This window comes from Ambystoma mexicanum, chromosome 8 (assembly GCF_040938575.1).
Source record: "Ambystoma mexicanum isolate Mex_15411 chromosome 8, UKY_AmexF1_1, whole genome shotgun sequence".
In the NCBI taxonomy this organism is placed as follows: Eukaryota; Metazoa; Chordata; class Amphibia; order Caudata; family Ambystomatidae; genus Ambystoma; species Ambystoma mexicanum.
This window is the reverse complement of record NC_090929.1, coordinates 1,057,640,761-1,057,652,873: the sequence shown is the minus strand read 5'-3', so window position 1 is coordinate 1,057,652,873 and position 12,113 is coordinate 1,057,640,761.

Here is a 12,113-nt window from a genome sequence, read left to right as displayed (position 1 = left end):
ATCTCTTGTGCAAACGCCCTGACCAACGGGGAACCTGCATGTGACATTTTCAGGTAACTGACTGATCGTGGCATTAATAACGCTTCCAGGGGCAGTGAACATCCTTGTTATTTGTTTTGTTCATTTATACGAAGAATGAGCGCCAATAACTTTTCAGCATGATTGCTCATTTGGCGACAAAATCAGCATTCATTTCCTACTTCGGGTCTCTCTATTTCTCCATTGCTACGTTTTCCTCATTATGTCTTTCTCTTGCCCACTCTTTCTAACTCTCCATGTATCGTTTTCTATGCTTCATTCTATCCCTTTAATGTTCTTGTTTCTTTCTCTACCATTCTCTCTTTATCTTAAATAATATTTTTCTGCCCATTGATTTCTGCCTAGCCTCCTCCCCTCTCTACGTATTCCACTCTACGACTAGCTGTTGTGTTTCCTTGCTTTCTTTCCATGTGTGTTTTTCGGAATTCTCCTCCTTTATCCATCTCCCCTCTCTCCATCTTCCTCTGCTCACCTCTCTTCGTGGGTAAAGCTTGCCTTGTGTGCAGCCCCCATGCCCAGCCTGTCATTGGGCCTAGGCGCAGGCTGCAAGAGCACCCATTAGGAATTCCATTCCTCTTAATAGGGCAAGCAGGAAATGGAAGCACATATGGCGGATCGATAAGCGGCATAAGAGAATCTGACAACCTTTGGTTGGAATAAGGAGAACAGATAGCATTAATTAATTCACTGACTCGTAAAAGAAAAAAAATCATCCTTCACAGCGGTGACAGGCTGCAAAATGCTCCACGCCACTGCCAGCTGCTGCTATTGATTAAAGTTGAAAAATTGAAAAGAAAAAGCTCTCAACTTTTTTGGCGTTTAAGTTTTTATTTTCATTGTTTGTAATGCACTCGACATCCCTTTGGGGCTTACAAATATGCCTCTTTCTCAGCCAGGCATGCAGTGAAGTTGAGCACCTTAAGTTCAAAGCTCATGTTATTTTTGCAGCAGGGGACCTATATATATATATACATATTCAGTTGATTCGATTAACGGATTTGGCAGAAATTCTGAAAGTGAAAAGGGACTCGCGGACCTCACGGTTAACCCCCCCCCAATCCGCTGCACGCCCCACACCTCACCCACGAGACAGCAAAGGTTTGTAAAGATTTGTTAAAAAATAAACAAGTCATTGAGAGAAAAAACATTTTTTTCCAAAGTTGCGGCCTACATCTCATTCATGTTCACATAGACAAACAAGGTCCATTGTTGCCAAACCGCACAGCTTAAACCGCTGGACGGATTTGAACCAGGTCTGAAACAACTTGAGCACACAGTGTTTAAAAGAGCCCTTTTTGTGGTTTGGGGTTATTCCATGCAGTAGGTTTTTAAATATTTGACGGTGAAGGGGGTGAATTAACAAAACTGCATGTTTTTAGGAATGAAACGGCCGCCATCTTGTTTTTTCTCTCAATGCAAGAGATAGCCGTGACTATAGCCGAGGATACTGGAAAATGAAACGTAGGAAAAAAGCCATTTGCAGGTCAAAAAAACATGCAAATTGTATCTGGCTATAGGTGGGGGACTGGCTACAAGGCACCAAGTAAAACTTGGGAGTTGGAGGGGATGTATGATATCATATGATATGATATGACATTTATAACGTGCCTATATACAAGTGTTTCAAAGCACAACGAGGCAAGGGAGGGGGAACAGAGGGAAGACAGAAACAACGATCTTACTAGGCCAAGTGACATTGAGATCGCCCAAGTGCAGTGAAGGGGGCAAAGGGCAAATGCGGGGGCAAGGGTGAGGGGGCAGTGCAGTACATAGGATCAACAGTAATAAATACATAGAATAAATACATAAAACAATAGGTAAAAAGTGCGTCCAGCTTGTGGCAGGTGCAGAGACTGAGTTTGTAACACAAAGCTTTCTGTAGCCGCCAACTCAAAGCAAACTGAGTCACCGAACCAGTGTGTACCGTGGGGGCAAACAGAGAGTCCATCTGGGGAGTGTGGTGAGCTGGCCCAGATGAAGAGGGCAGTTGGTGAGGGCCTCAGGAGGCAGGAAAGCATTTTCCTTTCTTTAAATTATAGTTATACAGCTATAGTTTTACAGCTATAGTAACGTCAGGCCGTGGCCAGCCATCCAGGTCTCCCATCCATGCAGTAACCAGGACAGGACTTACTTAGCTTCAAGTGAAGAATGGACCAGACTCCTCAGGCCATGCTGCCCAAGGAACAAGCAGACGTTACAAGACCACATGGCTTGAAGGGGCTGGCCCTTTCCTCACTTTGATGCTACGCAGGGTCAGTCCTGGTTACGGCATGGATGGGCATCTGCATTATTATTTTTTACACCATGCTACTGTCCGTCCATGAAAGTTTTGCACTCAGAGACCATTTGTTTGTCTTTTGCTGAGTTGCATTCTGGTACTTGTAGTCTCCCAGTCAAGATGGGGGGAATAATGCCAAAGTTTTGCACTTTTTGCCTGTCATAGTTCTATTAGAATTTATATATTTCAGTGACACTATGGTATGTGTCCTTTTCAAGTAATCTTTATGAAGCAGAGTATTGTTGAAAGCCAGACATGAGGATGAGGAGGGGAAGTGATGAGAGGGCAAGTAAGTTATGAGTATTTGCCCATGCTACGGCAAGAGAGTTTGCAATCCTGGACACTGGTGCAGTTATTTTCTCCTGATTGTGGCTGCTTTTTAGGGCACAAGTAAAGAACACATGTGGGTGGGCAGTGTAACTTTTCTTCAGAGGGCGGCCACTAACCCTTGGGATTTATTGAGGTCGGCAAGCTTGCTCAAGTATTTGGCTACCAGGATTTTACTCAGGTTGTCATGTTCCCAGTGCAGACCCTTACTCACAAGACCTCAAGGGTTACATGTGATTATAATGAATTGAGAAAAAGCAAATGCAATTTTACTGGGGGGAAAATGAATTTCCTTTCTTTTTAATTGGGGGGTCCCTCAAACCCCCAGTTACCCACGCCTCAACCCCCCCCCCCTCAAACCTCTCCCCCACACCTTTTCAATGTGAACATTTCAAGTGTAACCCACTTTGGCAATAACAGTCTAGATCCCCTTCCCCCATCCCCTCCTGAGGTCCCCCTAACCCCCTTTTGCCTCCCACCACCCCGAACCCCTCATTTAACTCAACTTTTGTTCAGTGGTGCAAGTTACCTTGGCATTGTCTCAGTTCCAAAGGTCATCCTAGTGTCTATTCATAGCCCTTATTGGCTTCCTTCCAGGGCCCCCTCCTCATCCCAGTCTTCCCCATACCCCTTGGTGCACCCATTGGATTAGTCTACTTGGCTGCTTTCCTCCAGCCCCCATTTAAGCAGTAGGACTGACCACTCTGCATGAAATTCTTCCATTCTATCATTCACCACTGCCGTGAGCTTTTCCATACCCATCATATTTCTTACTTTGCCTTCCCATACCTCTTTCGTAGGGAGCGTTTCCTTTTTCCACCATTGGGCTATGGACAATCTCCCTGCTCTTAACATCTTCAGAAGTTTCTGTTCTTCCCTATCTTTTTGTGGGCGCCCGAGTAACAGCTGCAGAGGGTCTAGGTCTAACCCTATCCCCGTTACCTCATACATCCAGCTCAGCACCTCTTTCCAAAATACTTGTACCTCGGGGCACCGCCACCACATGCGGGCCAGGGTTCCCCGGTTACCGCAACCCCTAGGGCAAAGTGGGGATACTCCCTTCAATATTTTAGACAATTTCACCGGGTCCCTATGCCATCCAATTAACAGCTTGAAGTTGTACTTTAACATGGAGATGAACAACCCTCCCTGGAAGACCAATCTATATATTTGTGTCCATTCCTCCCCGGGGATCTCCTCACCCACCAGCTCCTCCCAATATCTCTGGAAAGTTTGCCTCTCCTGTAAGCAGGTTTCATTCATCACTTTGTATAATTTGGAAAGTCTACCCTTCTGTGACACTGACTGGTCCAAGACCTTTTCCACTGGTGTTAATTCTCTAGACACCCCTTGCCCCCACTTTGGGTGTGTCAGAATACCCTTAATGTGGAGGTAATCAAATATTGTAATTGAGTCCCCTCCCAGTGTGTCACGCACCTTAGCCCATTCCTGGAAGCTCCCACCCTCAAAGAGTTGTCCCACCCTTTCAAGACCTGCATCTGGCCACCTCTGTGAATGCATAAATCCCTGGTGCCCCAACTCAAATGGAGGCCCCTCATATTGAGGACATAGGGGAGGGCCATGATTTGTACCCACGTGTTTCTATAGAATCCCGCCAGACTGACCAAAAGACTCCCAGCGTAGGGTGGGACTGTATGCGTTCCGGTATTAATCTGGGCGGGGCCCAGGTGTAGACTCTAACCATCAGAGGATGCGCTACCAGATTCTCCAGGTAAGTCCAGTACGCCTCAGATCTTCCATCATATGTTCTAACATCCATCTGATTTGTGCCAACTGATAGTACAGGCGGATATCCGGGAACCCAAATTCCACCCTATCCCTTGGAAGGGTTAGTGTTGCCATTTTCACTGTTGGGGTCTTATTTACCCAAATAAACGTACAGAGCTCTCCTGTGACTTCTCGGAAAAACTTATCTGGGAACTGATTCGGGATGGCTGCAAACAGGTATAACAGCCGGGGGAGGACATTCATTTTTATAGAGGTCATCCTTCTGTACCAGGTCAGTATCAAAGGGAGCCATCTCTTCAAGTCCGCCGTGAGCTGCGTGCAGAAGGGATTATAATTAGCCGCCACCATTTCCCTTAAGTCCCTTGTCACCCATATGCCCTGGTTAACCGTCATGCCCAGATAACTCCTTTTCGTATCTAAGAGTGGGCTCCGTGCCAGTAACGGCAGGATAGCAGATTTCCCCACATTAATTTTGCGCCCCGAGAAGAGGCCATACTCTACTTTCTGAGCCATTAATGCTGGGAGTGAGACCTGAACATTCGTGAGGTAGGCCAATACATTGTCTGCAAACAGTGAGATTTTGCATTCAATTTCTCCCCCCACGATACCCCTGATCTGATCATTCATCTGAATTGCAATTGCCAATGGCTCCATTGCGAGGGCATACCGTAGCATGGATAGGGGATAACCCTGACTGGTGCCCCTCATTGGTTCAAAGGTCTCCATAAGCACCCTGTTTATCTGCACCCTCGCCCTGGGCCTGTTGTATAGTTCTGTCACCCATTTCAGGAAATGTGCTCCCATCCCCATCTTCCCCAGTACCATCATCATGAAGGGCCAGTCGACCCTATCAAAGGCCTTGTCGGAGTCCAGCATCACCAGGCATGCATCCAGGTCTCTCATTCGTGGCCCATGCATCAGGTTGATGGTTTTCCTAAAGTTGTCTGATGCTTGCCTTCCCATGATAAATCCTACCTGGTCCCTGTGCACTAGTAGCAGCATACTCCCCTCCAGTCTTGTTCGTAGGACTTTTGCCAGTATCTTCACATCTCCCATGAGGAAGGAAATGGGCCTATAGGAGGAGCATCTGGTGTGGTCCTTCCACTCCTTTGGGATCACGACAATAACTGCTGCCATCATCGTGTGGTGAGGGGTTCGCCCCCAAGCACGCGTTGAATACCTTCGCTAAAAGTGGGGCCAGCAGGGATCTGAATAGTTTATAAAATGTTATTGTGAATCCATCCTCCCCCGGGGCACACCCCGCTTTCATTCCCACAATTGCCTGCATGACTTCCTCTACACTTATGGGGTTTTCTAGGCTTTCCGCTATCTCTTTGGGGAGCCTTGGGATTGATACCTTTTTCAAGAAATCATCTATTTGGATCTCCTCCCCCACCCATTCCAATAAATAGAGGATTCTGTAGTATTCTTAAAAATCACTCCCTATACTCTGGACGTCGTGTAGGTATCTATTATCCTCCATCCTTATAACCCCAATGGCCCTCCTCTTTTTCTCTTCCCTCAGTCTCCATGCCAAGATCTTGTCTGCTCGGTCCCCCTTTTCATGGTATTTCTGTTTCAGGAACAGGAGTTTTTTTTCCGTTTCCTGCGTCAGTATAGCTTTCAACTGGGTTTTATATTTTTGGAGCTCTTTTGCCTTGGCGGGCGAAATATATTGCCCCTGGATATCTCCTAGTTGTATCTCCTCTATTTTCCTGCAGATCTTATACTCCTTCTCCTACCTTTCTCTCTATTTCTCGGAGCCTATTCTCATCAGGGTCCCTCATATGGTTGCTTTGAATCCATCCCAGACAGATTAGATTCCCACCTCCCCCGTATCATTGAATAGGAAGTATTCCTTGATCCCCCTAAGCAATTCCTGTTGCATCGCTTTGGCCTTTAGCAGGAAGTCATTGCATCTCCAATTCCCCAGGGATTTTTCAGTTCCCCCCTGTCCACTAAGATTGCTACAATATCATGATCCGACCACGGAATCGGTGCTACTACAGATTGTAATACCTGATCTCTCAGGTTCTTTTCGACCAGACTCAAGTCTATTAGTGAGAAGGAATCGTGGGCTGGTGAGTAGAAAGTGAATGGCATATCCCCTTCTGGCAACGGGGCAGAGGGAGTCATACAAACCTAGTATCTCGTTAACCCCTTTAAAACGCTCCAATTCACTTGGATTGGTTTAACTCATTCGTTCCCCCCCATCCTCTTACGAGCCCTCTGTGGGTCCAACACCATGTTGAAGTCCCCACCCACCACCAGTTGACCTTCAGCGAATTTAATTTATTTATCTCTGACTTTCTCCCAGAACTCGCATTGTTGCACATTCGGGGAATATATTGAACCAATCGTGAACTTAACCCCATGCAAATGACCCTTTGTCACGATCCGCCGTCCCTGGAAACTATGGTGGAAATGGAAGAAGGGCTACTGAGCGGAAAATAATGCAGCGCTCTAGTTGTTTACGGTGCATCACGTACATATACGCGTCACGCCTAAGCGACGATGCGTTGCAACCCTCCTTCTTTGTTCTACGTCCACTGTTCTGGTGGTTCTGTTTCCCCTAGTTTTCCCGCTGCCTTCCCGCCTTCCTTGCTTTGCCTTCTCCGTGCCTCCTTCTTCCCTTTCTCCTAGCGGTTCGTTCTGATCTATCAGCTGCCATTCTGCCCCTCCTCTGCACTCCGCTTTCCTTCGGAGCGTTCTTCCGCCCAGAGCCTTCTCAGAGTTTTCCCCTTACTCTTACCTTGTGTTTCTACTACGCATCTGTTAACACGCATTTGCGTAATCCTCTTCTGCAACTTCTGGAAAGACTGGATACGCCTTTTCGTCCCACGAAGTCGACTGCATTCAAGAAACTGCAGTTTAACATCGTCCCAGGGTTTTTCAGCCTTGCTTTTCCCTGGTTGTGGGACGGTCCCCCTGGAGGTCCCCACTGCCGGGCCGGCTGCTATTAGGCAGTGTGGCCTCTGGCGGGGCTCTTCCTAAGACTCATCCAAAAAAGCCGTAGCACGCCTGGAGAAGCCGGAGGGAGATATCTTCAGAAGACTCATCCAAGGAAACATGGACAGGTGAGGAGGAAGGGGAATCTGGGTCAGAAGAATTGTTCTTGGATAGTTTACCCCACATTCATGAGACCCTTTGTGAACAAATACCACCCATTAGGGACGGCCAAAACCACATCCATCATGAAACTCAGCCTGGTCAAGACCAAGACAGCTACCACCTGCCTCTTCTTTACATCGGAGGCTATAATCACTTCCCCCACCTCCTGGGAGCATAGTCTGGGTTCCCCTCGTTTCTTCCAATGTGTGTCTTGTATACACATCCAATCAAGCATGGACCTCTTGAACTCATGTAACACTACAGATCTTTTGGAGGGCGAGTTAAGGCCCCGGACATTGAGGAAGCCTGTCTGCATATCACCCTGGCTAGACATCTCCTTTTTTCCCAGTGGATCCCTCTATTCCCCTCTCTCCTGAGACAAGTCCATGTTTGAACCGGGTCTCAACACCACACCATTAATTTAGAACATTACCTTCTTGAACATAAACCACTTCCCCCCATTGCCCCCCACCCTCTCGCCCCCTTGGCATTCAACCCCACACAGAACCATCTCCCCTGACAAGATTGAATCACCAGTGGGTCTCCCCACTCACGGAATTGCTCTACCGAGCTCTCCATTTCGAGCTCCCACTCTCCTTTCTCTACAACCTGCATAAACGTCTTCCATATGTCTTCCCCACCATCTTAAACATTGAAACACTATGCCATACTCCGCAACCAGTCATATGGCTCAAGAGGGGCCCGCCTGGGGACGATCCAAGTGTCCTGTATTTTTTGGAGTCCAGGACTTTACGTCTGTTCGGATGCGTCATGCGCCATCGCCTGTCTTCCTGGCCTTTATCATAGTCATGTATCATAAAAGGTTGACTCCTAACATTTTTGTTATAGGGGGATCAAATCTAGAGTGGGAGTGTAAATACAGTCTAAACATAAAGGAAGAAATGATTACCCCTCTCTACACAAGCCTGGTAGTTGGAGATGGGAGTGGTTTTTACAGAATGTTTAACATACACCTGACATGAAGATCACTTACTCAGTGGGTATCAAGAACACCATACAAATATGTTAGAACAAAATAAAACTATTTTAATGGTCCTAGTACAAAACTTAAAAGGACAGTACTCAGGCGAGACTGAACAGGTGAATACATAGATAATACAGTCAAACATAAAACTAAAACACAGTTTACACAAATCAGAAAAAACAGGGATATATATCACTAAATGAACGATACTATATGAGGTTAATTCATAAGACTATTGTAATTAGTAGTCTTTTTTGGAGATAGTTGACATGTTTCGGCCATACAATGCATTAGACACTATCTCTGGTGTCTTTTCAAGGGTTGATGTTGCGGCCATCTTCAGGACTAGGGATTTCTTCCAGGAAATCTTCAAATAAATGATTAACCCCGTTTGTGATGCTGAAACAGCGTCACTGATTTTCTTTTCCAGGCTGGGTGAGAAAAATAGAGGTGACGTAACTACGTCAATCTTTGTAATTTCTTTCGGAGTTCCCCAATGGAGGTGGCAGGGGACCTCTTGTCTTTTGAATCTGGCAACTAGTGCAACATTCAGAGCTGTTGTGTACTGGGTACACGTATTACGCATGCGCGAGACTCACGGAGCTCGCGCATGCGCTGTAGATGAATAAAGGCGGTGCCCCGGCAGTTCGAGCCGGAGACCGGAGCCATCGCACGTCTCCGGCGTGTGTTCTAAGCATGCCTGAGTGCGTGTGCCTGTTTGCGTGCTGGGTGACTCGCGGTGGACCCGCGAGCATACAAAACTGGCGACGAGGCGGGAAGTGAACCGCTACTTAGTTCCGACAACATTGCAGGAACGGAGTAAAGCTCCGCAGTCGCGGACCCGCTCGAGATAGCCGGCGGCCATTTTGAGCGCTCGAGTGAGAACATCACACGCAGTGGTTGCGGCCCGTTTTGGGTGCTCGTGCGCCATCTGTCAGTCATCAGCAGCTAAAAATAATTTTTGGACACTTCACAGCCCAGCTGGAGCAGGGCTGTGATAGACAAAGCGACAAAAGACAACAAAGAAGATTTTTGTCACAGCTGGGAGCCGGATCACCCATTTTCAGCCAAGACTTTACTGTGAGTACCCAGGGAGATGGGTGATGAGACAGATGAGGAGGGTGCCACCGCTCCAGTACCACGTAGAGTGCGCACCACCCTAGCGCCCATGCCTGAATTCGACACTACAGGCCCCCCATCAAAACTCGGCCCCAAATGGCTCATATGGGTCAAAAGACTGGAAATGATGTTCAGGGCCTCGGGGGAAACAGCAGATGAGGCGAAGATTGCCATCATGATGTACTCGGCAGGCACAGAGGTCCAGAAGATATACGACTCCCTTGACATTCCAGTGGCAACATATGACGCAGTCAAGCAAGCGCTAAGGGATCCCTTCCTACCATTAGCGAATGTCGATTTTGACAGATTCGTCATGGGGGCTGAAAAGCAACGCAGCGACGAAGCACTAGACCAGTTTTGTGCCCGTCTGAGACACCTGGCGAGCTCCTGCAGGTGGGCCAATGAAGAGGAAATGGTCCGAAACCAATTATTGCAAGGATGTTGCTCTGGCAAACTCAGGAGGCAAGTCCTGAGAGAACCGGGACTAACCCTCCGGCAAATTCTAGACATGGGGAGGGCGCATGAACTGGCGGAGGCCAGAGGGTCGAAGATGGACGCAGCCACTCATCCCAAATGTGAGGAAGAGGCGCTTGCTGTCAGGCGTTTTATGCCGGGAAAGGCCAGATGGACACCAAAACCGGAGGAAAAGACAACAAGATCGGGCTCCCCTCAATCGTGCTCATACTGTGGGTACGATCTCCCTCACAGGGGTGAGTGCCCTGCTAAGTCGAGGACATGTGGCAGATGTGGGGTCCCCGGACACTATGCCAGGATGTGTAGGGCCACTGTGCCCGTGGCGGCCAACAGGGGGCCGGAGAGGTTCGTGAGGAGTGGTGCCCGCACTGTGAAGGGTATATCTTCTCTGGAACAGGAGATACAGGATATGAACATCGCCGAGGAAGAAGAAGAAGAAGAAGAAGAAGGGGAAAATTCTGTATCTCCAGCATAGCAAGTGGCCCCGGAACTCGACGAAAACCTACATGCACTGTGAACATTGGGGAAGTTCCTACCCCGGTCCTCATCGATACGGGAGCATCGGTATGTGTGCTCGCGGATAGACACTACAATGCACTTGCGGGCCCGCCAGCACTTTCGCCGTCTAGAGCCCAAATATATGCGTTTGGCGAAGATACCCCTCTACCTATCCAAGGAGTGTTCATAGCCCCAGTATCCCATGGCAGGAGCAGTATCAAGGCTAGGTTTTTCGTTACCAGCGTGAGCCCGCATTCATTGCTGAGTTGCGCAGCTTCGGAAGCACTCAACCTAGTGCAATTCACATTCGCAGTATACCAGTCGGATCTGAACAATTTGTTGGCACGCTTTGAGAAACTCTTCAAAGGGATAGGGAAGCTAAAGGCTGAACCTGTACGGCTCCACATCGATAAGTCAGTCAGACCAACGGCACTAAAACATCGTCGTATTCCTTTTCACTTGAGGGCCCAGGTTGAAGAGGAACTACAACTCCTAATAGAACGAGACATTATCGAAAAAGTGGAAGGGCCGACGCCGTGGGTTTCCCCGATTGTTGTTGCCCCAAAGCCCAAGCAACCGGGGGCTGTACGCATTTGCGTCGATATGAGACTACCCAATCTGGCTATAAAAAGAGAGCGTCATATCACACCAACTCTGGACGACATCGTTGGCGAGCTTCAAGGAGCCAAATTCTTTTCGAAATTGGACTTAAGAGCAGGGTACCACCAGCTGGAGCTCCACCCAGAGTCCAGATATATCACGACCTTTACAACCCATGAAGGACTGTACCAATATAAGAGGCTCAGTTTCGGAATATCCTCCGCGGCTGAGGTCTTTCAAAATTCCATCAAGGGGGCTCTGTCAGGATTGAAAGGGGTCATAAATATGTCGGATGAAATTCTTGTATTCCCCAGGTCGGAGGCGGAGCACATCAAGCGCCTAGAAAACACTTTTCGCAGACTGCACAGCCTTGGGTTAACACTGCACCAGGAAAAGTGCGAGTTCATGAGGGACAGTTTAGAGTTTTTTGGATTCATTTTTCACGCGGGGGGTATATCACCCGATCCGAAGAAAGTGAAGGACATTCGGGAGGCATCATCACCCACGTCCCCGGCGGAAGTTCGCAGCTTTTTAGGCATGGTGACATATTGCGGACGTTTTATTCGTGACTTGGCCTCCATCTCTGAACCGTTAAGAGCTCTCACGAGGAAGGAAGTGGCATGGGCGTGGACTGGAAAAGAGCAGAGAGCGTTCACGGCCATCAAAGAAGCTCTGTCTGAACTAGACACCATGGCGTACTTTGACCCGGCCCGGGAGTCTGAGATAGTGGTGGATGCCAGTCCCATGGGACTAGGGGCAGTCCTTTTGCAGGCGGATCAGCAGGGCGCAATGAGGCCCATCGCGTATGCCAGTAAGGCACTGACCAGCACCGAGAGGAGGTATTCTCAAATTGAACGTGAAGCCCTTGCCATATTATGGGGCTGTAAACACTTCAGGTTATACATCCTAGGGAAACCGGTTGTAGTGGTGACG